Raw genomic sequence first — 25,053 nt, forward strand, 5'->3', positions numbered from 1 at the left:
TAACCAGTCCATGTAAATCAATGCGGTTATAAAGTTCCTTATTGCAGAAAGACAAACCAAACAAAGTCAATCCAAAAAACAAAGTCAAACGTGCTTCAAAACAAAACAAACTTGCAAAAAAAACATATTCCAGAGAAAAATAAAGTATCAAAATAAACACTCATAGTACTATGAAGAAAAAAAAACAATTGTAATCCAGCATTGTCCAGCGCAAAAAGGAAAAGTTTAACAGACCGTCTCACCCCTTCCTGCCGTGTGTCCAAGGACCGGCTGCAAGTTGTTCCTGGGACGTAAATCGATCTGTTTTCTTCAGTTTCAAATAATCCATATAAAACGAACGGTATTTCAAAGCTGTATTCGCGACAATTAGCTCAGTGACACTCCATAAAAAATGTTACATCGTCTCTAGATAAGCTTAAATAATTTAAAAAGCAAAAAAGAAACCGCAACAAAACTGCAAACGACACTCAGCTCTCCTTTCAGGCCATCCTCTCATTTCCCACAATACGCTCTTTTATCAATGAAACCAGGTGGCTTGAATTAAAACAATTACCGTAACTGGCAGAATATAAGAGCCTTCACATAGAAAAAAGAAATAAAATGAACCCCGATGAATCCCCCCCAAGCCTGGACAACTAAGCCAAACGGGAGATAGGCTAATAAACAAGGCAGAAATGAACAATTTATTCTAACCTGGCCAGGTATAATCCATTCTAATTAAAGAACAGATGATGATGTATTTTTAACATCATTTATGTGGCGGTCGCCACATAGTCCCCCCCCCCCCCACCGGGGGTACAGAGGGATCTGCCCCGAAATATGGTTTTAAATTAACCACATTCACCACATCAACCTTCTGAGTTGGGTTCATCCACTGTATTTCATAGTTTACTGGGCCCAATTTTTTTATTATCTTAACTGGGCCCAACCATCTAGGTGCCAGTTTAGCTGAAAATTTACTTGCTGCTTCTGACTGCGGGTGTGCTCTAACCCAGACATAATCATTGTCCTGATAACTTGTCTGCTTCCTATTAACATTGTAGTATTTAGCCTGCTTGGCCTGAGCTCCCTGCACATGCTTTCTCACCTCTTCTGCTAATTGATGCTGGCGCTCCAAAACAGAATACTGTTTTGAACCAGGCAAAGGCGGCACAGAAATGAGACGGTCAAGAGGCCCTTTAAGACAACGCCCGACCGCAAGCTCAGCTGGAGAGTAACCCGTGGTTTCCTGTTTGGCGGAGTTAATAGCAAAACGGAATTCTGACAGGAACTCATCCCAACATTGATGGTTTTCCCCTACATAGGAGGCGATCATACTCTTGATTGTGCGGTTAGCCCGTTCCGTAAGGTTGGTTTGAGGATGGTAAGCTGTGGTCAACTTTTTAATAACCCTCCAGGTCCTACAGACATCAACTAGAAGCTGACTTGTGAATTGAGGTCCCCGATCAGAAACCAAAAAACGAGGTGTTCCCCATCTCGTAAAAATTTCATTAATAAGAATGCGAGCAATTTTCATGGTTTTACTGTCCTTCAAAGCAAACATTTCCACCCACTTCGAATAATAGTCAATGACTACTAGAAGAAACGTATTGCCTTTTTTGCTTCTTGGGAATGGACCCATCAAATCAACGCCCATCATTTCTGCAGGCTCCGAAACATGGGTAGATTGAAGCAACCCAGCCGGCTTCACATTGGACGGCTTATATTCCTGACAAATCATGCATTGTTTTAAATGCTTCCAGGAGTCGCTGCGCACAGACGGCCACCACGCCACTTTCAGAATGCGGAGTAAAGTTTTCATCCGTCCTAGATGTCCTCCGAGTGGATTATCATGGTAATACTGCAGAAATGCTGGCCTCATCGAAGTTGGTACCACCAGCTGGTATCGCACTCCACCATCACCCATGGGTGCTTTCCTATATACTAGTCCTTGAGTCTCCACAAAGGAAATGCGTTCTTGTTTCCCACCTTGTCGTGACTGTCCTTCCTTTAGCAACGTGTTGATAGAAATATCATGTGCCTGAGCCTCTGCAATTTCATCCAGAGTGGCAGGTATATCAGAAGAACATTGTTCTCTGTCCATACAGACAGACACGATAGCTTTATCTGAACATGGACCTCGTGATAAAGCATCAGGTACCACATTGAGCGTTCCTTTCCTATAAAGAACAGTAAAATTAAATTGCTGCAATCTCAATGTCCATCTGGTCAACCGGGAAGAAGCTTTAGGTGCATTAAAAGCCCATGATAAAGCAGCATGATCAGTGACTACTTCAAAATGAGGACCTTCCAAGTAATGCTTCCATTTTTCTACAGCCCAGACCACCGCTAGACATTCCTTCTCGGAAGTAGAGTAGTTTTTTTCAGCCCCGTTAAGAAGGCGTGATGCATAAGCGATTACTTTCTCGTTCCTTTGCACCTGTGTTAAAACAGCACCTAGCCCCACCTCACTGGCGTCAGTATAAATCCGAAAAGGTAACGTGAAGTCTGGGTGAGCCAACACGTCAGATGACTGAAGAGCTTTCTTGAGGTCTTCAAAACTAGCTTCACAGGCCGGTGTCCACTCCCACAGCACTCCTTTCCTTTTTAGGTTATTCAGTGGGGCAGCTCTATCAGCAAATTGTGGAATGAATTTGTGATACCACCCGGCGAGTCCTAAAAATCGCTGAACTTCTTTGATGTTAGTTGGTGCTGGATACTCTTGAATGGCACTGACCTTGTCAGCATCTACCCGTATTCCCGCTTCAGAGACAATATGTCCTAGGAACTTCAACGACTTCTTGAAGAACTGACATTTCTCCATGTTAAGGGTAAGATGGGCTTGAAGTAATTTTTTAAAAACACATTGGAGGTCTTTTACATGTTCTTGATTATTTGGTGAATAAATGATAATGTCGTCAATGTATACAAAACAGCAATTGCCCTTCAGTTCTCCTAAAACACGCTCCATTAACCTCTGGAAAGTAGCAGCTACGTTATTAAGTCCAAATGGCATAACCTTGAATTGATAAAGTCCAAATGGTGTAATGAATGCGGTTTTCTGTTTGCTACTTTCAGCCATAGCAACTTGCCAATAACCAGAGCGCAAGTCCAGTGTGCTAAAGACTCCAGCACCACTCAGAGACTTTAAAATGTCATGCACTTGGGGCATGGGATAGGCATCAAACACAGTTTTTGCATTTAAACGCCGGTAATCCACACAAAACCTGTAAGTGCCATCTTTTTTTGGCACAAGGACCACAGGAGCTGCCCATGCTGAAGATGATGGTTCTATGAGGTTTTTCTCCTTCATTTTCTTCAAGTGCTGTTCAATCAACTCTTTCTTGAGTGGCGATACCCGATAAGCTTTACTACGTATGGCAACTTCATCAGTAGTAATAATAGAATGTTTAGTCACCGTAGTCATTCCCAGACTGGACGTACACACGGACGGCCACTGTTCTATCAGTTCCTGTACCGGCTCCTGGTACAAGAATTCTTCCCTCACAGTCAGCAACGTAGTTGGAAGTGTAACCCCTCTGTCCAATAATGGCCGTGAAACTGCAAAGTAGATGCACTGCTTAGGTAGTATAGAGCTTTGTTGTGCATCCCAGACTGCCTCCCACTCGGGCTTCGCAAGGAATGGACAATACTTATAGCCGTCTCGCTGCCAAACTCCATATGATTTTCTGTACATGTCAATTTTTGTATTAGTTCTTTGAAGGAAATCAAGCCCCAAAACCAAAGGAAAAATTAGATGTTGGTCCTTCATGACATAAGTATCAATTTTCCATTTGACGCCATGGAAATTATACAACAGAAGGATCTTCCCCACAGCCCCGTAAGTACGCCCATCTGCCAGGACGAAAGCCTGCTCCTCACATGGTATGAGCGACTCTCCAGGTTTCCGAATCTGTTGCCAGAGTTGATTCTTCATCAAGGTGTAAGTGCAGCCTGTATCCAACAAAGCTGGACTTTGCATGTTTCCCATGCTGATCTGAACGACCAAAAGCTTTAGAATATTCGTATCATCTTCGGGAATCTTCAAGCTTTGCACCACTCCTACTTCAGTTTGCTTTTTCATAAAACTTTTAGCTCCCCTCTTGTCTGAACGTTCAGTTGACTGGTTGTTAACTTTAGCCCAATATTCCTTTTGAAACGACCAATCTCTCTCTACCATTGTTCCAACTTTTACGAGCTCAGCAACAGAAGTGACAGTACCACGCAGTGAGCTGGCCAGCTTTGGATTGCAATTATTTAATATCCTGCGTATTACTTCTGTTTCTTCCATATCCGCCTTCCACTTTATACAGAGAGCGCGATAATCGTAGGCAAAGTCTTGTATGCTTTCCCCTGGCGCTTGCACTCTGTCACGGAGCTTGTCTTCAATCATGGTTTGAAAATCGGCAGGTAGAAATGCTCTCAGGAACATAGTTTTAAACTGACCCCAATTCTTTATGGTCTGACGTTCGGCCAACCACCAACTCTTGGCTGGACCCTTAAGAACCGAAGAGAGGGTAGCAATTATTTCAAGATCTGACAAAGGACGCAGAGCTAAAAACTCTTCACACCTTTCAATGTATCCAATCGCATCTTTCTCTTCAGCCTTCTCACCGAACTCTGGGAAATTAATTCGAATAGGGAGCTTACCAGCCATCATACTGGTGTTCTCTCTTTGTACTATCGATGACGTAGATTGACGTTCCTCCTCTCTGGCATGTGAAGCCACCGGCTGGGTTCGAGGAAATGCTAACGATGATCCAAATGACACGCAGGGTGTACTAGCCTGTCTCTTTAATTGCTTCATTTCCTCCTGCCATATTTCTTCTCTACGACGCAAACATTTCACCACAGACCTCTCCAGCTTAGCAAGGGCAGATTTTACATAATTCTCTACATTCTCAAATCTCTGATCTATATAGCCTCTTAATGACTCTTCTCTATTAATCTGACTTTCCTGAGACTCCTTAAAATGTTTGCTTAAATCATCAAGCTTCTCCCGCACTTGATCTACATCAACTGATAAATTAAGGGCCTGATCTAACACCCCTTCATTTTCCAATTGGGACAGGTTATCTTCCAACTCTCCTTCTGCTCGTTCTAAATTATCTAAATAAAGCTCATCTAGGGAATCAATCAGTTCCGACACTGGTTCACGTCTGGTTACAAACGGAGCCGCAGCAAAATCAAAATGCTCAAGAGTTAATGTTTCACTTCCTAATACAGACATTTTACTTTTTTTTTTTTTTTTTTTTAAATCCCAATTAAAAAAGTCTGTAAACAATAACACACCACTCTAAACGTAACCCAGGTCCCCGTACGGGCCACCAATTCTGTAACAACCAGACTTTTAAGACACAAGCCAAGACTAACTGTTTTCAAAAACAGATAATTAAAGACTGATTGACAGCAAATAATGGGACCAAAAGTTCGTGGGTAAGAGTGTCGTAATCTTCAGTAACCTTTTTATAGTGGCAAAAAACTGTAGAACAGTACAATGTCGATACAAAGGAAGCAAAATATACCTTAAACATTGCTCTAAGAAACCTCATAGCACAATAGAATGCATAGTGTATACACTGATATAAATATTTTGGCAGTGAAACAGCAAGTAACACAGTAAACAGTCAAAATGACCCTGTTAACCCTGGGTATTACTGGTAAAACCGATTCGCAAAAACAGCTTGAAACACAATGAAGTAGTATTAACCAAAATTAACCAGTCCATGTAAATCAATGCGGTTATAAAGTTCCTTATTGCAGAAAGACAAACCAAACAAAGTCAATCCAAAAAACAAAGTCAAACGTGCTTCAAAACAAAACAAACTTGCAAAAAAAACATATTCCAGAGAAAAATAAAGTATCAAAATAAACACTCATAGTACTATGAAGAAAAAAAAACAATTGTAATCCAGCATTGTCCAGCGCAAAAAGGAAAAGTTTAACAGACCGTCTCACCCCTTCCTGCCGTGTGTCCAAGGACCGGCTGCAAGTTGTTCCTGGGACGTAAATCGATCTGTTTTCTTCAGTTTCAAATAATCCATATAAAACGAACGGTATTTCAAAGCTGTATTCGCGACAATTAGCTCAGTGACACTCCATAAAAAATGTTACATCGTCTCTAGATAAGCTTAAATAATTTAAAAAGCAAAAAAGAAACCGCAACAAAACTGCAAACGACACTCAGCTCTCCTTTCAGGCCATCCTCTCATTTCCCACAATACGCTCTTTTATCAATGAAACCAGGTGGCTTGAATTAAAACAATTACCGTAACTGGCAGAATATAAGAGCCTTCACATAGAAAAAAGAAATAAAATGAACCCCGATGAATCCCCCCCAAGCCTGGACAACTAAGCCAAACGGGAGATAGGCTAATAAACAAGGCAGAAATGAACAATTTATTCTAACCTGGCCAGGTATAATCCATTCTAATTAAAGAACAGATGATGATGTATTTTTAACATCATTTATGTGGCGGTCGCCACAAGTATAATCACGTTTTAGCGCATTTTCTATATCAAGTAATAAAAGTGCTGTCCTTAAGGTTTATATTATCCCAGGTATGGGGATATTGAATCTCTGCTAAGCAAACTTCCCATTTTCCCCAGTAGATTCAGTGTTTTAACCAATTAGGTAGTAAAATTGGATATAGCGTTTTTAGGGAAAACATCCTGTGAAGCGTTACTAGGCAGAGTTACATAAAAAGAGTCTTGAGACGTCTTGAATAATGTTTTAAGTGTAATTAAATACACTCCGTACTTGTTAACTCTTTAGATCCACCACCTGATGCCCCACGACCCAACTGTTAAATTTTTCAGGCCAACCGGCCTATTTTATGAGATAAGACTTTTTGCCATTTTCCTCTCAGCAACTATCTTCTCTATCCTAAATAACCTATCAGTCTTGACATTTATTTTCTGCAATTCTGGTTCATAAAAAGGTGCCCATTATAGGTTCTCCATCATAATCACATAGTTTATACACCGGTGGAAATCTTGGTATACATTCTGTTATAGTAAAAATCTCTGCTGTAAACTTCTGTTCATAGCCTTTTATAAAGGGAGCTCTTAAACTTTCAAATTCTTACGTTGTCACCGACGGCAAACTTAAACTTTATATGTTTAGGGCTTTTCTTCTTAGAGTATAAAGTTTTAAACACTTTAAATGAATTATCTTCATTAACTTCTGAAGGTTTCATTTGAATACTACGGTGAAAGGAGTTGTTATAAGCCTGAACCATTTCTTGTAGTTTATCCATATACTTGTGAGTGTTAAAAGCGGTGAAATATTTCCACATTTTTGTTTTCAGAGTCCTGTTGTATCTCTCAACAATAGATGCTTTTAGTTCATTCCCCGTGGTAAAGTGTAGAATATTATGTTTTTTTAGCATGTGCTGAAATGCTTTTTTTAGAAATTCTGTCCCTTTATCAGTTTGTAGTTTTTTAGGTTTCCTACCAGCGCTGATGATCCTCTTGAACGCCTCTGTCACCGTCTTAGATGACTTATTTTTCAAAGGTATTACCCATGCATATTTGGATCTGATCTGAATTTTCAGTTTTCCTTCTCTGAGGAGTCGCTGCAGTGACCTTACTCATATTCCAGATTCTCATTTTATTCTCTTTCTACGCATTTCAAAAACTGATCAGCTTCGGCAAGGTCAATGTATTCAATTCAATTTCAGTTATCAAAAATTGACTCTCCTATATGCCCATATACTTCTATGATGAAGTACATTTCAGAATGTAAACCCAAATCTCCTTCCGACCCCCTGTTCATCAATGCAAGCGGGTCTGTCATTTCAAGGCATTGGCTTTCTTCTCAGCTCTCCACTTTGGTTTCCAGAGCAGGACTTCCCGCTCAATTCTACACTCCTTATTCATTCAGAATCGGGGCAGCCACTTCAGCAGCAGGAGCAAAGATTAACCAGCATTTAATAAAAAATATGGGATGCTGGACTTCATCAGCAGTCGTAGCTTACATTCGTTCTTCACTAGCCGAAATAGCATCTGCCCATCAGTCCATTGCTAGTATGTCCGGAGTGGGGATGACCTTTTTGCCTGGGCCACCGAATGTTTCCTCCTTTAAATAAAATTTTAAAAAATATCTAAAATAAAAACAATTTTTTTTTCCTTCCCATTGTGCAGAGGGTCTTCACAGCCAGTAGGATACAGTTTCTAACCCCTGTGTCACGTTAAGTGTTTCTTTCTTTTTGTGTTACGTTTTCTTTTCTATATACATTGGCGGTTCTCTTTTTCTTCCCATAAACGTCTTCAGCGGGGAGCCGGGGGTCCATCCTTTGGGGGTTAGTGATTCCACTTTCTCCAACCCTTTGTCAAGCATCGCTTCATTTACCTCATAGAGGAGGGTTCTCCGTGAGTCAGAGGGGACCCCCAGCCAAACCCCTCCTTTAGCAAGCATGATTCCTTGTCTTTTCTCTTTCAGGTATTGATGCCTCTATTTATGCGAGTGCCCCAAGCGGCAGAACCCCTTTTGTTTGTCGGGTCTCCTCAAAGACGATGACCCCTCTCCTGTTTGTCGGGTCTCCTCAGCGATGGAACCCCCCTTCTATAATGTTGGGCTTTTGAAAGAGGCGGAACACCTGGCTCTATATGTTCTAACATCTACTAATTTGTTTTCTTTCCTGTTTGCGAGCCTCTTCGTTTGTCGGGTCATCTCAGAGACTGTGTGCCCCTCTTTGTATGTCGGGTCACCTCAAAAGACTGTGGCCCCCCTCCTGTTTGTCAGGTTTCCTCAATGATGGAGCCCCTCTTTATATGGGTAGGGCCTTTGAAGGACGGAACCTCTCTTTTATATGTTATACGTTACTAACTTAATGTCTTAAATCATGAAGTTAGTAACGTACAATTACTATAATATTTCTGTGGTGACATTACATTATTGGTGTAACACTCAAAGCAGGTTTGGATATACAGTCCTTTTGTATAGAACATTTAATTGTAATTTGCATGTAAAAAAAATAATGTGATATCTGTATAATGTGAAATAATGTGATATCTTGTAACAATTGTAAGTCGCCCTGGATAAGGGCGTCTGCTAAGAAATAAATAATAATAATAATAAGAAATTATATCTGACATTCTCTAGAGTTTTGAGATCATTTCAATATAGGTTTATCAATAGAAGTGACAAAGCTACAAAAAAAAAAAAAAAAAAAAAAGAAAAAAAAAAAAGAAATCAGTATTCTGGAGGACCTCACATTTATTTGTACAATAAGCAGAAATAGGGTGCGATATGTTGTCTTGTAAATGTGAGACCACAGGTTTCTTCTAAAATGCTTGTGATATGGTTGGTCTATTTAAATGAATCCATTCATGCATGTACTTTTTTCAAGAAAGAAATGGGGGAAATAAATGTAACCTTCTTTCCACAATTTATCTATTTACAGCTCTGCATATGAATGTAATTCCATAAAGGTTTTTTTTATATCTTATAATAATGCAGCAATTTCATTTTTCTTTATTATTGCCACGAATATATTTGATTAACATTGAATTCCTGGAGATCCTCAGGTACATCCTAACTTTCAGCCTCAAACTCCAAGCCCGTTGATGGCTCCAGGCATATGTTGTGCAGGATGCCACATGCTGCAATGGCTGTACTTATGTTATGGACTCCATGCATGTGTAATCCTTTCAGCTTCTGGAATCTGTTTTTTAACAGACAGAAGGCTCTTTTATCACCATTCTGACTGATGACAGTTTCTGATTGTATCGTTTTTGTTGCCGAGTTAAATGGCCATTGTCACGGAATGGGGTCATCAAATACTGTGATACTGGGTATGCAGCATCGCCAATAATGTGCAGGTCATGTGGTGGAACAGACTGGCTTTTCCTGGACTGCTGTTGCCACCTGTTTCATGTGGAAAACACAAGTATCATGCCAGCTTCCAGGATGGCCAAAATGCACATCAATGAAGCGTGAATTATCAGAAAATGCAATGAGGTTTATAGAGCACAACTGTTTTCTGTTATAATATGTTTCAAGGTTTTCAACACTCTGTGGTTTTTAGATGGGTATGTGGCATCCATCAACTACACACGGTGTTTGAGGGGAAACCAGCTCTCAGAAATTCCTGTTAAATTTTATTGACAGCATGGTCTGTAGGCCAAGAAATCTTGTATGAAAGGTGGTTAAATCAGGGAACACAACTCATGAAGGTGTGTGCATATGACAGACTTGCTGGTGTTGAATTTGTCTGCCACCCATCTGTACGACTCCTGGTTTGCTAGTGTCCAAAAGGGAGGCTAGCACAGTGTATTGAAAAGACCATTTCCTAGTTTGGAGATCTGTATACTAGGGCTGTAAATCTCTCATCAACTCCTGTGAAAAAGAGAGACATTTGTTTTCTTTAAGCATGGTTGCTTGGTCTTACCAATTACCAAGAAGTGTATTATATAATTGCATTATATGTTGAGAATCTGGCTACCTACATCAACTTGTCCTGGAGTTAGTCAAAAGTGACTGGAACTCACTCACAGTGTAATGTGGCACTACTTCCGAGACATTAATCAGCGATTTTAACAACCTCTCTGAAAACATAATATTGTAGAATGCATTGTGTATGGGTATGATTACAATTAGATATTCGTATTCATGAACACACATATATGTATAAACATAGAGAACAGAGTGAAGGAGAGATCTCTTAGAAATGTTTGTAATGCACCTTTTCCGACGATGCTGTGAATGCTCAAGTTCGTGGAGCACGAACAGAACTTCTAATGGGTCCACCACTTCTGCAATAAGGATCTCACACAATTCAGCCTCAATGTTTAGCAGTCGATGTCCCAAAGCCGTTAGCGCTCAGTTTGCAAAATCTGTGACGTCAGCCGCAGATTTTTTTTGTGGATGCAATCTAGCCAGGCAAAATAGTATCACGAACGCAGCCACTATCTCAGAGCACGGGAAGCCTAACTCTTAGTCTTATTTCTGTTTTAACTGTACATATTAACATTGCTTACATTTACATGTTAACATTCCTATATAGAGTGAATAGGTATGCTTGCTTATAAAACAAACTTAACTACGAAACACTTGAGTCAAATGGCAAGAATTTGAAATTATTATTTATTTCTTAGCAGACGCCCTTATCCAGGGCGACTTACAATTGTTACAAGATATCACATTATTTTTACATACAAATTACCCATTTATACAGTTGGGTTTTTACTGGAGCAATCTAGGTAAAGTATTGAACCCACGACCCTCCGGTCAAGAGTCCAGAGCCCTAACCACTACTCCACACTGCTGCCCTAAAAATGTTGAATAAACGGTGTCACATATATAAAAATAAAAAGAATCTTTAAAGTCAAACACTTAGATGCACACTTCCTATAGCGTGTGATATGTGCTGCTACGTCGCATAAATAATGACTGTGGAGAGAAAATGATGACTTTCTAAGCTGGGTGAAAACCCGGCCAGTGACCGATTGCCTTGTATGTATCTTCTTTATCGTCTAACTCAGACATGTAGGCGTCTTCCTCCTCTACAGCTTGAGATACAAAAAACGCTATAGGTAATGCCTTTCGCTTGCAGTTGTTTTTGCCTGATGCATTTTAACATAGTAGCATTAGACCATAGGAATCTTTGATAATAAGTGTTGAATATGTTGATACCAACCAATTCCTGATGTATTTATTTACAATGGATAAACACTTGCTTGGGTACCAATTTTCTTATGAATAGGATTCTAAATGCATTGCCAAGAAACACCTGGAATGTCTCAAACCGCTTATTTCATTTTAACAATATCATACAGGGCATGAGCCCATAGTAAAACAGCAAATGCTTCATGGTATAGTGGACAAAAACATCAATTACTGACATATTGGAAGAGGAACATACTATATGATGATTACAAAAATAAATACATTCTGTACATTTTTTATGATCCAAAATAATCACCCAATAATTGTGGTTGTGATGCAAAATATGAAGTTTTTCTTAAGATTTAGTTATTTATTCTTATCATTGCCCATTTTAAAATGTATGTGCAAGGATAAAACGGAAACCGTAGCAGTTCTTTAGAAATTATTGTAATCTTTATTGCAAACAAGATTTTCTCAAAAAAGGCACCTTTTTAATTTTCTTAGGTGTTTCCTCAGTCTATAGGAAGCACCATGCTGGTTGCAATTCTGACAGAAAAACTATACAATCATACATCCTCCTATACAGAGATCTACTCTCAGCCACTGCTAGTTCACAACTGATTCCATCAGTGTCACTCTGCCTGCTTATATACCTGCCCAGGCATCACATGACCCATTTGGGCAGGTCAGAGGTAAACTATAATACATTATTAAGCATAAAATAACTAGTCAATATATATACATAAACACGGATGCATACAAATAAAATGGTTCATTTATATATAAATGTATTAACAAAAATAAACAAACAGTGATTTTTAAAACTAAAATACCATAAAACAAACATTCAGAGAAAACTAAAACAAAATATGCCATCCATCCCGAATCTTCTTTTAATCTTGTAGTGGTGCTTGCTAATAACAAGAAGCAACAAGAGAATGTACTTATTTACAAATATATACAAAGATATATGATATCTGACATTTCCCCTTTGTTTGCTACAAAATGGGGAGTGGTCATGTGACCACCACAACTCATGCAAGGAGGAGGAAAGGTTTTATTATAAAACTTTAGCTCAAAGAATTATTAAGACAGCCAAAAAACAATGTTGGCGAAATTGGAAAAGAAAGTTCTGTAAGAAATGTGCAATAAAATAAGAAAAATGGATGGAAGTAATAGTGGAGGAAAAGGGATAGGTAATTTGAAAGACAGAAATACAAACATACCCAATAATGTGGATAAAGCCAATCTTTTAGGAAAGGCTTTTGCTGAGGTTAATTGTGATGAAAATCTAGATAAGAAATATATTGATTATGTATTAAACAAAATGTTATCACATTAAATAGAGATAGTTTGGATAATACTCAAGAAGATTATTTAGTTATCAATGAAAAAATATAATAATTGTTTGTGAAAATCAATGAACTGACATTTAAATTTGTGATTGAAAATGCAGTTTTAAAAAATGTAGGTTTTAAAACAAAATATTCAAATGTAACTTAACCTTATTTTTTAACTTGTACAGCACTCTAAGATTATTTATCATGAAAGGCACTATATAAAAAATAAAATAAAGATTGATATAATAAACCTGGTTCTGTGTGGTATTAAATCCAGCAACCGCAATGGGAGACAGAGCAGACTGCCTGCAGCTCTCTGATTTAATCTGTTTCAACTCAATACGTGTATTTGAATCCATATCAATCGTACATTCTTGCTAAGAAATAAATAATAATAATAATTCTTTCGTAGAACACATTCTCTGCAACACAGCAACACTAAACACAGTAGTTATGATTAAGGCTGGGATTTTTCACAGAAATTCGTACCAAAAATTATGGAGCAGTCAGGGTAAATTTGTTGAAAATCACAGAGGAAGTGGGTAATGGCGTGTGAAGTCACAGGGATGTAAATTCAACAATGACTTTTAAAAAAAAAATACAATATACCTAATAGAAAAATAATAGATATCTGTAAATCAATCTGAGATATCTTTATTTCATTTTTAGATATCTCTAATTGATTTACAGATATCATAAAATTAATTTTAGATCTTAAAAACTGCACAATTAAAGATACCTGTAATTCAATTTGAGATATCTTGATATGATTTAGAGATATCTTTAAATATTTCAAGATATGTTAAAATGCAATTTGAGATATCTCAATGATAATTTGGCTTGCCATATTCCTATAACTCAATAAGCGTCTAAGCGTATACAATGACAAACAAAAACATTCATTTTATAACATTCGGTGGGTTTTCATCCCAGCATTACAAGGCAGCAAACAAAAATATCGTTTTTACAGACCTTTGGAAAATAACGTTTCAAGTTCAAAAAGTCTCTTTGTGCCTCTACGGAAGCTCATTAGTGCCAGATAAAAATATATTGCGTTATTATGAGATAATATTGCCTTATTTCACAATATGGATTGCGTTATTACAAGATAATATTGCCTTATTTCACAATAATGATTGCATTATTATGAGATAGTTTTCATCATCGACAAAGATGTCCTAGTGTAGCAGAAGTGAAGTGCAGCTGGAAAGTGAGAGAAGTATCTCTATTACAGGCCCCTCAATGTGAAACATGTGTTTGCAATGGTGTCAGTTTGTGCAAGTCAGAATGCCTGGTTTTGTTATAATATAGTATAATTATAATATCTTATAATACAGTAGTCTCCACCTAAGTGAACACCACTCGGGAAGCAAGCAAAGTGTTCGCTTAGCTGAAGTGTTCTTTAACACGGAGCTGACCACCAGACACAATGTGAATTAATGAATAAATAATATTTATTACTTGTCATGATGCACATGCATCAACATATGAAATGAGCAGAATAAGTAAGTGAAAAGCAACAGGCAAGTGTATGTTAATAAATTATCATAATAAAGTAACAGACAAACTAACGTTAATAAACTAATTGTCAAACTAAATTAACACAGCACCTCTACACACATTACAAAATGCAACAGCCGCTCCATAGATTAATTATGAATACATGTACAGGAGCAATAGTCAAGACACGCACAACATTATTTAACAGAATGGTGAAGCAACTCACCAGAACGGGAAACACCAAATTGCACGACGACTTGTGTTGGTGGTTTTAGGTTTTTTTCAAGAGCTCGAAAAAATTCCATTATAAAACCTTTTGTAGCAAGAGAAACAGCAGCGCATTTCACTGTTTGTTTACATGCCGGTGACGGTTTTTATATATATATATATATATATACATAGGGGCGGGACACTCCGCCACACTGTTTCTTTTGGCCATTGTGCAGTTTATTTTGGTGTCTCAGTGTTTTGTTTTGTACAACCTGTTTGTTTATTATTAAATCTGCGCCTTAGCGCTTCACTCACCAATCTGGGTCCATTCTCCTTCCTGGTGTGACGTCACCATAAGCCATCCTGGTCACATAGCCATTGTGTAGAGATGTGGTTCATGCCTGGAAATCCGAATACAACACGAGCCAATGAACCAATCAGTGTTCCTCAAAACACTCTATCAATGACAAGTCACACGTTGAAAAGATTTGAATTTAAGTTTGATGATGATGAGTTATCAGGTTACAAAACAGTACTGTATCAGTTGTGAACGAATCGCTATCGGTGCCAAAAAGGTGTTCTTTTAAGCAAAGTTCCTGTTCCTTTAGGCAGAGCATTTACAATGGGAAAAATCTGTTTCACCACAAGGGTGTTCTTTTAGCTGAAGTGTTCTCTTAGGAGGTGTGCAGCAGTGTGGAGTAGTGGTTAGGGCTCTGGACTCATGACCGTAGGGTCGTGGGTTCAATCCCTGGTTGGGGACACTGTTGCTGTACCCTTGAGGAGGGTACTTTACCTAGATTGCCCCATAAAAACCCAACTGTATAAATGGGCAATTGTATGTAAAAAATAATGTGTAAAAAAATAATGTAATTGTATGTAGAAATAATGTGATATCTTGTAACAATTGTAAGTCGCCCTGGATAAGGGCGTCTGCGAAGAAATAAATAATAATAATAATAATAATACGCAGAGACAACTGTATTGTTATTGCAGTAAATTAATACATATTTTCGTTCAGCCCAGTTCTTGGTCGAGAAGTTACATTGTTTGCCAGAAATTATGTTTTGTTGCAGGTTTTTTTGGGTGGGGTAAAGCAACGTTCTGGTGAATGTCGCCATATTTACGAGTCAGCGACACTTAATTGCAAAGAAAATATTAAAAATAGAAAGATAGGCAGTTGTTTCTGTTTTATACTACAGTGTTATTTAAACGCCTTCAAATTTAATTAAACGGATTGCTGGTTTAGTTAAGAAGGCCATATTCGTTACAGAATCTATTTCCGAGATATGAATATACAAATACTAAGATATTGTGGCTGCAGTTTTTTAGATGTCATCACCCCTTTCTCTGATGTTACCGCCCCGTTTCATTCCCCTGGTTTTGCTATCTCTTTGCACCGTATCGGACCCCAAGAGACAAATAAGAGGAAGAAGGGACCCCCTCCTTGCAACGGTGGTTAAAGTGTGTGTGTGGGGGAGTGTCTTAACTATACAATAAATACTTTGTACTGGCTTATCATTAAATCCAACCAATTTTAAAGCAAAATGAAGAGTGTATGGAAATAGTGATGTGAGTGCTGTAAATGACCAAAACTATTTATTGCAAAATAATGCACTATTATCTCATAATGGGTTAATGTAAGGATATGCGCACAGTGGGTGAATCATGTTTAGCAGCTGTAAAGTCAGATTTTACCGGTCGCTAAAAATGCAGTGTATGTAAAGAATGGTGTTCACCTGCCGTTCTGCACCTGCTATCAAATTTGCAGTTTGCCATCATTAATCCATTAAAATTATATTGAAATGCATTAAAATAAAGAAAAGAGCATGGAATTGGGCGGGATGTGGATCCTCAGCAGGCGCAAACATTATAATTAAGGATACGATTTTGTCACGGAGGTCACAGAAATCGTGAAAATCGTGAATTTGAACAAAAGTCTGTGAAATCTTGGAAATGGATGTAAAACACATTTGGTTAGGCACTTCCTTTATTTCCTTTAAAAATGCAGTATGTCATGCACTGAAAATACAAATATGCGAGTATCTGGAAATTGTTTGGCTGTGTGTGGACGCAGCATTTACGTGTATTATTAACGGGGCGGAGCTATGCCACCTGATAGTGTTTATTGACAGAGTTAGTAAACATATACACATGGAGAGAGGGGCTCCGCCTCTTCCAGGCCCAACATTTACTTGATCGATAGACACGATAAACAGGAGGGGGGCCACCGTCTTTGAGGTGACCCGACATATGAGAGGGGCACCGTCTCTGAGGTTACCCGACATACGAAGAGGCTCGCGAACAGGAAAGAAAACATGAATTAGTATTGATAACACAAAAGAGGTTCCGGCTCTTCCTGACCCAACATATACAGTAGGGGGGTTCCGTCGCTGAGGAGACCCGACAAACAGGAGGGGGGCCACCGTCTTTGAGATGACCCAACATACCAAGAGGGGCACCGTCTCTGAGGTTACCCGACATACGAAGAGGCTCGCGAACCGGAAAGAAAACATAAAGTTAGTATTTGTTAAAACATATAATGCGTGGTGTTCCACCTCTTTGAAGCCCAACATAATAGAAGGGGGGTTCCGTCGCTGAGGAGACCCGACAAACAGGAGAGGGGCCACCGTCTTTGAGGAGACCCGACAAACACGAGGGATGCCACCGCTTGGGGACCCTCACATAGAGGCATCAGACCTGAAAGAAGAATCCCAAAAGAAACATACATGCAGATGGAAGGGTTTGGCCGGGGGTCCCCTCTGACTCATGGAGAACCCTCCTCTATGAGGTAAATGAAGCGGAGCTTAACAAAGGGTTGGAGAAAGTGGAATCACTAACCCCCCAAAAGATGGACCCCCGGCTCCCCGCTGACGCAACATGAAGAAGAAAAAAGAGAGAACCACCAATGCATAAGAAAGAAGAAAAGAGAAAAGATTTAGACGAAAGAAAACAAACATTTAACATGACAAAGGGGTTAGTAGACTGTACCCTAATGACCATGTGAAGACCCTCTGCACAGTGGAAAGAGAAAAAAACCCTTTCTTTAATTTTGTTTTTTAGGGGGAAATCTTTGGTGGCTCAGGCAGAAAGGTCGTCCCCACTCCGGACATACTAGCAATGGACTGATGTGCGGAGGATATTTCAGATGATGAAGAACGAATATAACTTTCAACTTCTGATGAAATGCAGCGCCCCATGTTTTTAATTAAATGCTGGTTAATGTTGGCTTTTGCGGCTGAAGTAGCTGCCCCTATTCTAAATGAATGAGCAGTGTAGAATTGCGAAGGAAGACCTGCTCTGGATACCACGGTGGAAAGGTGTGTTGAAAACCAATGCTTTAGAGTACGAGGATCTGGTAGATGGGGCAAGTGCTGATGCCATGTAATCTTGAGCTGAATTAAGAAGTTTATTAATAGTTGGATTTAGTTGAAAATCAGCTGATTGAACTGTGGCGTTGCTGCTGGATATTGCAGAGCTGAGGGCAGCAAACTGTGGAATTTGGAAATCTGTAAACGGGAAAGAGCATCAGCTGCATTATTAAAAATGCCCGGTAGGTGGCGAGCTTGTATTGGAAAGTTATTAGAGACTGAAATCCATACTAGCCGCCGCAGCAATTGCATTATAAGAGCGGAGGAGGAACGTCCTTTATTTATAATATGCACTGTAGTTGAATTATCACAGTAAAATAGTATTGATTTCTTAGACCAGAGATGACCCCATAGCTGGGCAGCTGCTACTATTGGGTATATCTCTAGCAGAGCTGTGGATTTTAGATGAGGAGATATGTTCTCGATTTCCTCAGGCCATGTACTGCAAAACCATTGATTATTAAATAGACCTCCGAATCCCAGAGATGAGGCATCAGTAAATAAAGCCATATCGTGAGGAGCTGAAATGAAATCATCATAAAACATAGAGAGACCGTTCCAGTGCTGAATAAGCGCAGACCACATTCTAATGTCTTTCCTAGCTTCTGAAGAGATATTTAAATAGGAGTCCAGATTTTTTGCTGTTGATGCCAGCGCTAGCAGCCGAGATATAAACGTCCTCCCCTGTGGAATGATACGTATTGCAAAATTAAAGTAACCCAGCAATGAAAGCAGTGCCCGTTTTTTAATTGTTTTACTGATCTGAAAATCCTGAATGAGCAAACGAATATGGTTAAGTTTAGACTCAGGCAGGTGGGCTTCAAACTTTTCTGTATCTAGAATGATTCCAAGGAATTCCAAAGAATGAAGGGGACCGATTGATTTCTCTTCTGAAAGCGGAACGCCAACTTCAGAAAATAAGCTTTTAAGATTGGAAATCGCTTCTGCTGGTGCATCTGAAGGAGGAGAAATTACTAAAAAATCGTCCAGCAAGTGGAGCAAGAACGGGACATGATAGACATTAAGGAGAATCCAGCATAATGCTTCCGACAGGGTATCAAATATTTTCGGGCTGCTGCGGCAGCCGAAAGTCAATTGAGTGGCAAAATAAAACATCCCTTCCCAGCATATACCAAACAGGTGACGGAGAGAAGGATGGATTGGCATTACTTTAAATGCGTCTGATATATCTGCTTTTGCTAACCAGGAACCACGACCTGCTAATTTAATTGAATGTATTGCGTCTGCAATAGTGATGTAATGCAGGGAAAATTGATCTTGGGGAATTAATGAGTTAATGCTGCTGGTGCTTGACCCCCGTGGTGCTGATAAATCAATAATGAGATGCCTTTTTCCTGACATTTTCCTCGTGGCAATGCCGATAGGATTAATTCTATATACTGGAAAAGGAGGAGCTAAAAATGGACCGACTATAAATCCTTTTTAAATTACTTTTTCGATGAGAGACTGCACTGATTGTGGATCTTGAGTCGCTGAATAAAGATTTTTGCTTTGGAACGAGGAGGAAGGAATTTGAGTAAGACCGGTTGAAAAACCATTTTTTAATCCGTCGATCAGGTAATTAATTAAGTTACTGTCGGGATGATTCTGTAATTTACTTGATAACGCCAGGATGTTTATAGGAGTAAAGACGGTAAGCATCGGGGAAAGTCACTTGCGTTTTAAAGGGCAGATTGTATTAGCGTGAGCGTCACCGCAATTGCTGCACATGTGGATAAAATTGCATTGCCTATTCGAACAGAAGCCAGTATTGAAATTGTTGCAGATTTGTCTTCCTCCTGAAAATCTAATACTGCACCCGTATTTGTCTTTCCTTGTAGATTGATCGAGGGGAGCTGAAGAATGTATAGGATTAAGTACTGAAGATCTGTATGAATTAGCGGCGAAACCGGGTGCTTTAGAAGTTGATGCAATTGCAGCTTTAGGGCAGAGGGCTGTTCAATGAGCTGTTGAAGCGCAGACCCCACATGCATTAGCCCTTAGACCACCAAAAATTCTATTAAATAGATCTGGATCAGGTTTTGCCCAATTGATGATGTGATTATCTGCTGCCAATATCGCTGCTGCTTTTGCAGAGAATGCTTTATGATACGGAGGGACTATGTTTTATGAGTATCTGACAGACAGCTCCACGATGTAATATTCGTAAGATTCCAATTCAGCAATGCGGTTAGGATATACCGAGCATAACACATCTCTGAATATGGAGAAAGCAAGGACAAACTCCCCTAATGTAAGATTTTTAAGCAGTCTGGGATCTCTGGATTTTAGAGTTACCACCAATTCTCCACAATTGACTACTCTATGGTCCAAGAATTCCGAAGTCGTCATTAATAGTGAAACAAGATTAATGTCCTTACCTTCGAGAATGATACGTCTGATTTGTGGAGATATAGTGTGACGTCTAGCTGCCGTTGGAGAGGAGGATCCGTATGTAGATGCGGTAGCAAGGTTGTATATTGGAGAATCTGCTTCGCTGGCTGAAATTAGGGCTGGACCGGAAGAAGCTGTAGGCAGCGCTGCAGTATTTGATGCTGAAATTAATGACTGCGCTGTAGATTGTTTTCCCTGTTCCATAATAGACACCCTTTTTTCTAGATCCGACAGTTGAGAACTGACCGAAGATAGAGTATCGGAAAAAGGATGCATAAATGATTTTATCTCGTTGAATATTTGCGAATGTTGGATTTCAATGGCTGGCTGCTGGTTAGCGGTGCTAGTTGTGGGGGTGGTTAGATCCGGAATAGACTGCCTGCTGTCTGTTTTAGGACGCTGAATGGCTGGGCGCGGCTGATTATGTTTTTTCGGAGGAAAGACTGGTTCTGCTGAGACTGAATTGCAATAGAGAATGAAAAGAGACTCTCTATCACTCCCTGCCGGAATCGCATTACCATTTTTAAGGAGGGTTTTTATCAATTTATTCATGGGCCAGTCCTTCCAAAACAATCGATCCGGAGGGGCGTCCTGAGGCCGAAGACGCTTGGATCGCCGCAGATTCGATGTTTGGGTGGCAGGAATGGTAGGCAGCATTTGAACTGGAACCTGGTCGAGAGCCTGATCTGGAGCCTGATCAGATGTAACTGAAATACCAGAAGGGGAGAAAAAACGGAGACTGGATGGACCCTGGATTGAAGCTGAAGGAGAATGATCTGTTAATGACAGAAAATCCTGGGAATCCTCTGAATCCGATGACAACTGCTGTAAGTACTCCATTATTGAGGTACGCAAAAGTAGATGGGTCTTGAAATCGCTTAGGTTTAAGCCAAAAACGAAAAAACATAAGACAGCGAGGTAGAGGTGACTAATGTTTAAATAAGGTAGATTTAATTGATGACAGCAGATGATAGGTTGTTGGTGCCTAGCTCCGCCCCCTGAACCCCAACTATAGGTTAACATTTATTATTTATTTCTTAGCAGATGCCCTTATCCAGGGCAACTTACAGTCGTAAACAAAAAATACATTTCAAGAATCACAGTACAAGTAATAATACAATTAAGAGCAAGATAAATACAATGACTTTGGTTCTAGCAAGTACAAGTATGACAAAATACGATTCAATAACGGAGCAGATAACAACGTCAGTGATAGTTACATCAGGATATAATTAAATACAAAATACTACAGATTAAATAGCATTTGACAGATTACTCTAAAGTACAGGATTAAATGCAGTAAAATAGGGGGCAGATAAGAGCAAGTAAAGCGCATTTAAGGAAGAGTGATAAGTGTCCAGAGGGAAAAAAAGAGGAGTTCTACAGGTGCTGTCTGAAGAGGTGGTGGAAGGTGGTCAGGGACTGGGCAGTCCTGACATCTGTAGGAAGGTCATTCCACCACTGCGGGGCAAGGGTGGAGAAGGAGTGGGCTGTGGAGGCAGGGGAGAGTAGAGGAGGTAGAAGCCAGTCTTCTAGTGCAGGAGGAGCGGAGAGGTCGAGGCATCTGTAGGCTAGTACAAGAGTCTTGAACTGGATGCGAGCGGTGATCGGGAGCCAGTGGAGTGAGCGGAGCAGTGGAGTTGCGTGGGAGAAGCGAGGCAGAGAGAACACCAGGCGAGCAGCGGAGTTCTGGATGAGCTGTAGCGGACGGGTGGTGGACGCAGGGAGGCCAGCCAAGAGGGAGTTGCAGTAGTCTAGGCAGGAGAGTGCCAGGGTGGGTGGCGTAGTTGGTGAGGAACGCTCGGATTCTTCGTATGTTGCTCAGGAAGAATTGGCAAGTGCGTGCCAGGATAGAGATGTGCTGGGAATAAGAGAGGCAGGGGTCCAGGGTGACTCTGAGGTTCTTAGCTGAGGAGGAGGCAGAGAGTGTGGTAGATTCCAGAAGAACGGAGATAGAGTGATTAGTGGAGGGGGAGGAGGTTAAGAGCAGGAGGTCAGATTTAGAGAGGTTGAGTTTGAGGTGATGAGTGCATCCAGGAGGAGATAGCAGACAGACAGGTAGAGATACGGGAGGGGATGGTGGAGTCAGAGGTGGGGAAGGAGAGGAAAAGCTGAGCATCATCAGCTTAGAAATGGTATGAGAAACCATAGGATGCGATGAGGGAGCCCAGGGTACGTGTAGCTATGTAGGTCAGCGAATGAGATTTGTATTGTGTAGCTGAGCGAGTATGTAAATGAACACAGATCGTACGTTACTGTAAACTCTCGGTTGTGATCTTCACATACATACAATGCTTGTTAATTTATTTTTTAAACAAAAAATTGGGCTTGCATCTTCAAAAAATATTAATTAATACTTACATGTTATTTCTTGAAACTGTTTTTCATACAATGTAGTGTACCCAAGTAGTCTGTTAAAAATAATCACTTTCTCTAAAACTAAACATTGCTAAACAAAATACTTCAGACATCTTTCTTTATTTCCTGCAAACTGTAGATAAAACGAGAGGTTCATCTGTCTTGTAGTCTCTTTTTCTAATCTTTGTGATGCCCCGCTTCTTGTACACGGTGCCTGCCTGTGTGATTTGACTTTGTGTGACTTTTCTGTGAATTCTTGTTTTTTTTCTGCAACTCGCCCGTGAAATGTACTGTGCCAAAATTGTAGCCTTAATTATAATGTGCAGGCAATTGCTGCCCCTCCAAAAACTTTACACCTTTTATCAAATTTAATTTTTGATAACTATAAAGATTATTATATAGAGAATACAAAATAAAAAATAAATGATAAACAAACGTTATTTACCTTGATAGCAAGTGTATGTGCTGATTAACTAATGTATGTTTCTGTTATGAATAAGAATAATAATGAACTGAATTAATTATTAGAACATGTATTTATTTACAAAACATTTTCTGAGGTAGTTGACTGATTGATACTGCCCCGGCACCTGATGCCGCTGTCAGTGGAGATGTGAATCAGCTGACCCAGGCCCCGCACTTCTGGAGATGTGAATCAGCTGACCCAGGCCCCGCCCTTCTGGAGATGTGAATCAGCTGACCCAGGCCCTGCCCTTCTGGAGATGTGAATCAGCTGACCCAGGCCCTGCCCTTCTGGAGATGTGAATCAGCTGACCCAGGCCCTGCCCTTCTGGAGATGTGAATCAGTACACTTGGCATCTGTTTTTTTTTCTAAATCTAATACTGGTGAACATGTTGAGTTTATAAATTTAAAAAAAAATAAAAAAAACTACAGTAAATACCTCCCCAATAATGTGCTGCTACATATATAGCTCAAAATCATGTGTATCGGTGAAATAATTATCGGTTATTTATTTAATTGGTGAAAAACTGCGTTAGCAGCTGCTGTATACGATGACTCGTAACTTGTTCTCCCATTGGAAAATTAATATATTGTTCACGTAACTTCAGTGATCCTCTGAATTACTAGATGACGCATCGACACAAAACAGGTACTGCACCCGATTATTTTCTGAAACGACCCAGTGGCATGAAATCTCAAGTAGCAGATTAATGAGTGGAGGAAGTGAGTCTTTTTTGTCTCTGTATCTAACTATTTGTGGTTTTAATATATTAACCAGCTCCATTACGCTTTCTTTTCTCATTCTGAATCCTTGTATAAAACCTTCGTCACTATTCAATAAAAGGATTGTTACAATCACGAACAACACGATATCTAACCATCCAAAATAACCGACCATCTTCACAAGAATCTAGACTCTAGAATGTCATCTAGGATTGAATTTGAATCTCGATCTGCGCAACGGAAAAAAATATCAATCCAAGATTAAATCCGAGATCGAGGCTGATCCAGACTGAATCTCGATCTGCGCAATCCACCCTAAGAGCTGTATAAAAGCACACACCTGCAGAGACCTGTCATTGGCTTCAGGGTGGCTGCTGTGATACACTTCCTGATGTGGTGACACTTGGCTCTTGTTGAGGAGAGGCAGGAACATGTTTGAATGAGAAGGGCAAGACGAAGAAGACCCTGCATATTCATTCCCAGGGTAACTTTGTTTGGGATGCCGGAGGATGCGGTGCTAAAGCGTTATCGTCTCACTTCACTGGTCATCCTAGACCTAATAGCTGAATTGAGGGATGAGCTAGACCCCCACACCAATCTAGGGACAGCCATCCCTGCCATGTGAAAGTGCTGTGTTCTCTCCACTACTTAGCCTCTGGTTCCTTCAGTTGGAATGAGTGGAGAGATGGCCCAATCCACCTTTTCCAAAGTGCTAGCCAAATTTCTGGATGTCATGCTGAAAAGGGCTGGCCAATACATATAATTTCCTAAGGATACTCACATAACTGGTGTGGGCTGAGGCTTTTCCAAACAACTCAGTTTCATGCTGAGTGACCTCAGCCGTATGCTCCTTCTCAGAAAACGTTTCTTTTTTTTTCTGTGCACCAAAAGGACTTTGCTGCCCTTCCTCTGATATATTTTTGCTTTGTATTTTCGGCTCCACAAATGTCATACAGTGACTACTGATCTCTGTTCTCCTAACTCTGCAAGTGTGGCCGCTAAATAGACTGATGCACTTATTGAGACCCTCATTATCATAATTGCGGATCATTATTTGTGCGTCTTGAGTAATTTGCATTGCTCTTAAGTTTAGATAGGGCGCAGTGC

General features: G+C 39.9%; 1 long non-coding RNA gene across 2 annotated transcripts in view; it reads right to left on the reverse strand.

Moving 5' to 3' along the window:
• Positions 1–11,099: 11,099 nt before the first annotated feature.
• The window catches only part of LOC117965629 (uncharacterized), a 37,482-nt gene continuing 23,528 nt past the window's right edge, over positions 11,100–25,053 (reverse strand). For both annotated transcript variants that reach the window (XR_009310679.1, XR_009310680.1), the window contains exons 2-3: positions 14,956–15,041; positions 11,100–12,504 (exon numbers count right to left, since the gene is read on the reverse strand). This is a non-coding gene — a long non-coding RNA (uncharacterized LOC117965629). The remainder of the gene's footprint in view (positions 12,505–14,955; positions 15,042–25,053) is intronic.

This window comes from Acipenser ruthenus, chromosome 36, assembly GCF_902713425.1.
Source record: "Acipenser ruthenus chromosome 36, fAciRut3.2 maternal haplotype, whole genome shotgun sequence".
NCBI classification, from domain to species: domain Eukaryota; kingdom Metazoa; phylum Chordata; class Actinopteri; order Acipenseriformes; family Acipenseridae; genus Acipenser; species Acipenser ruthenus.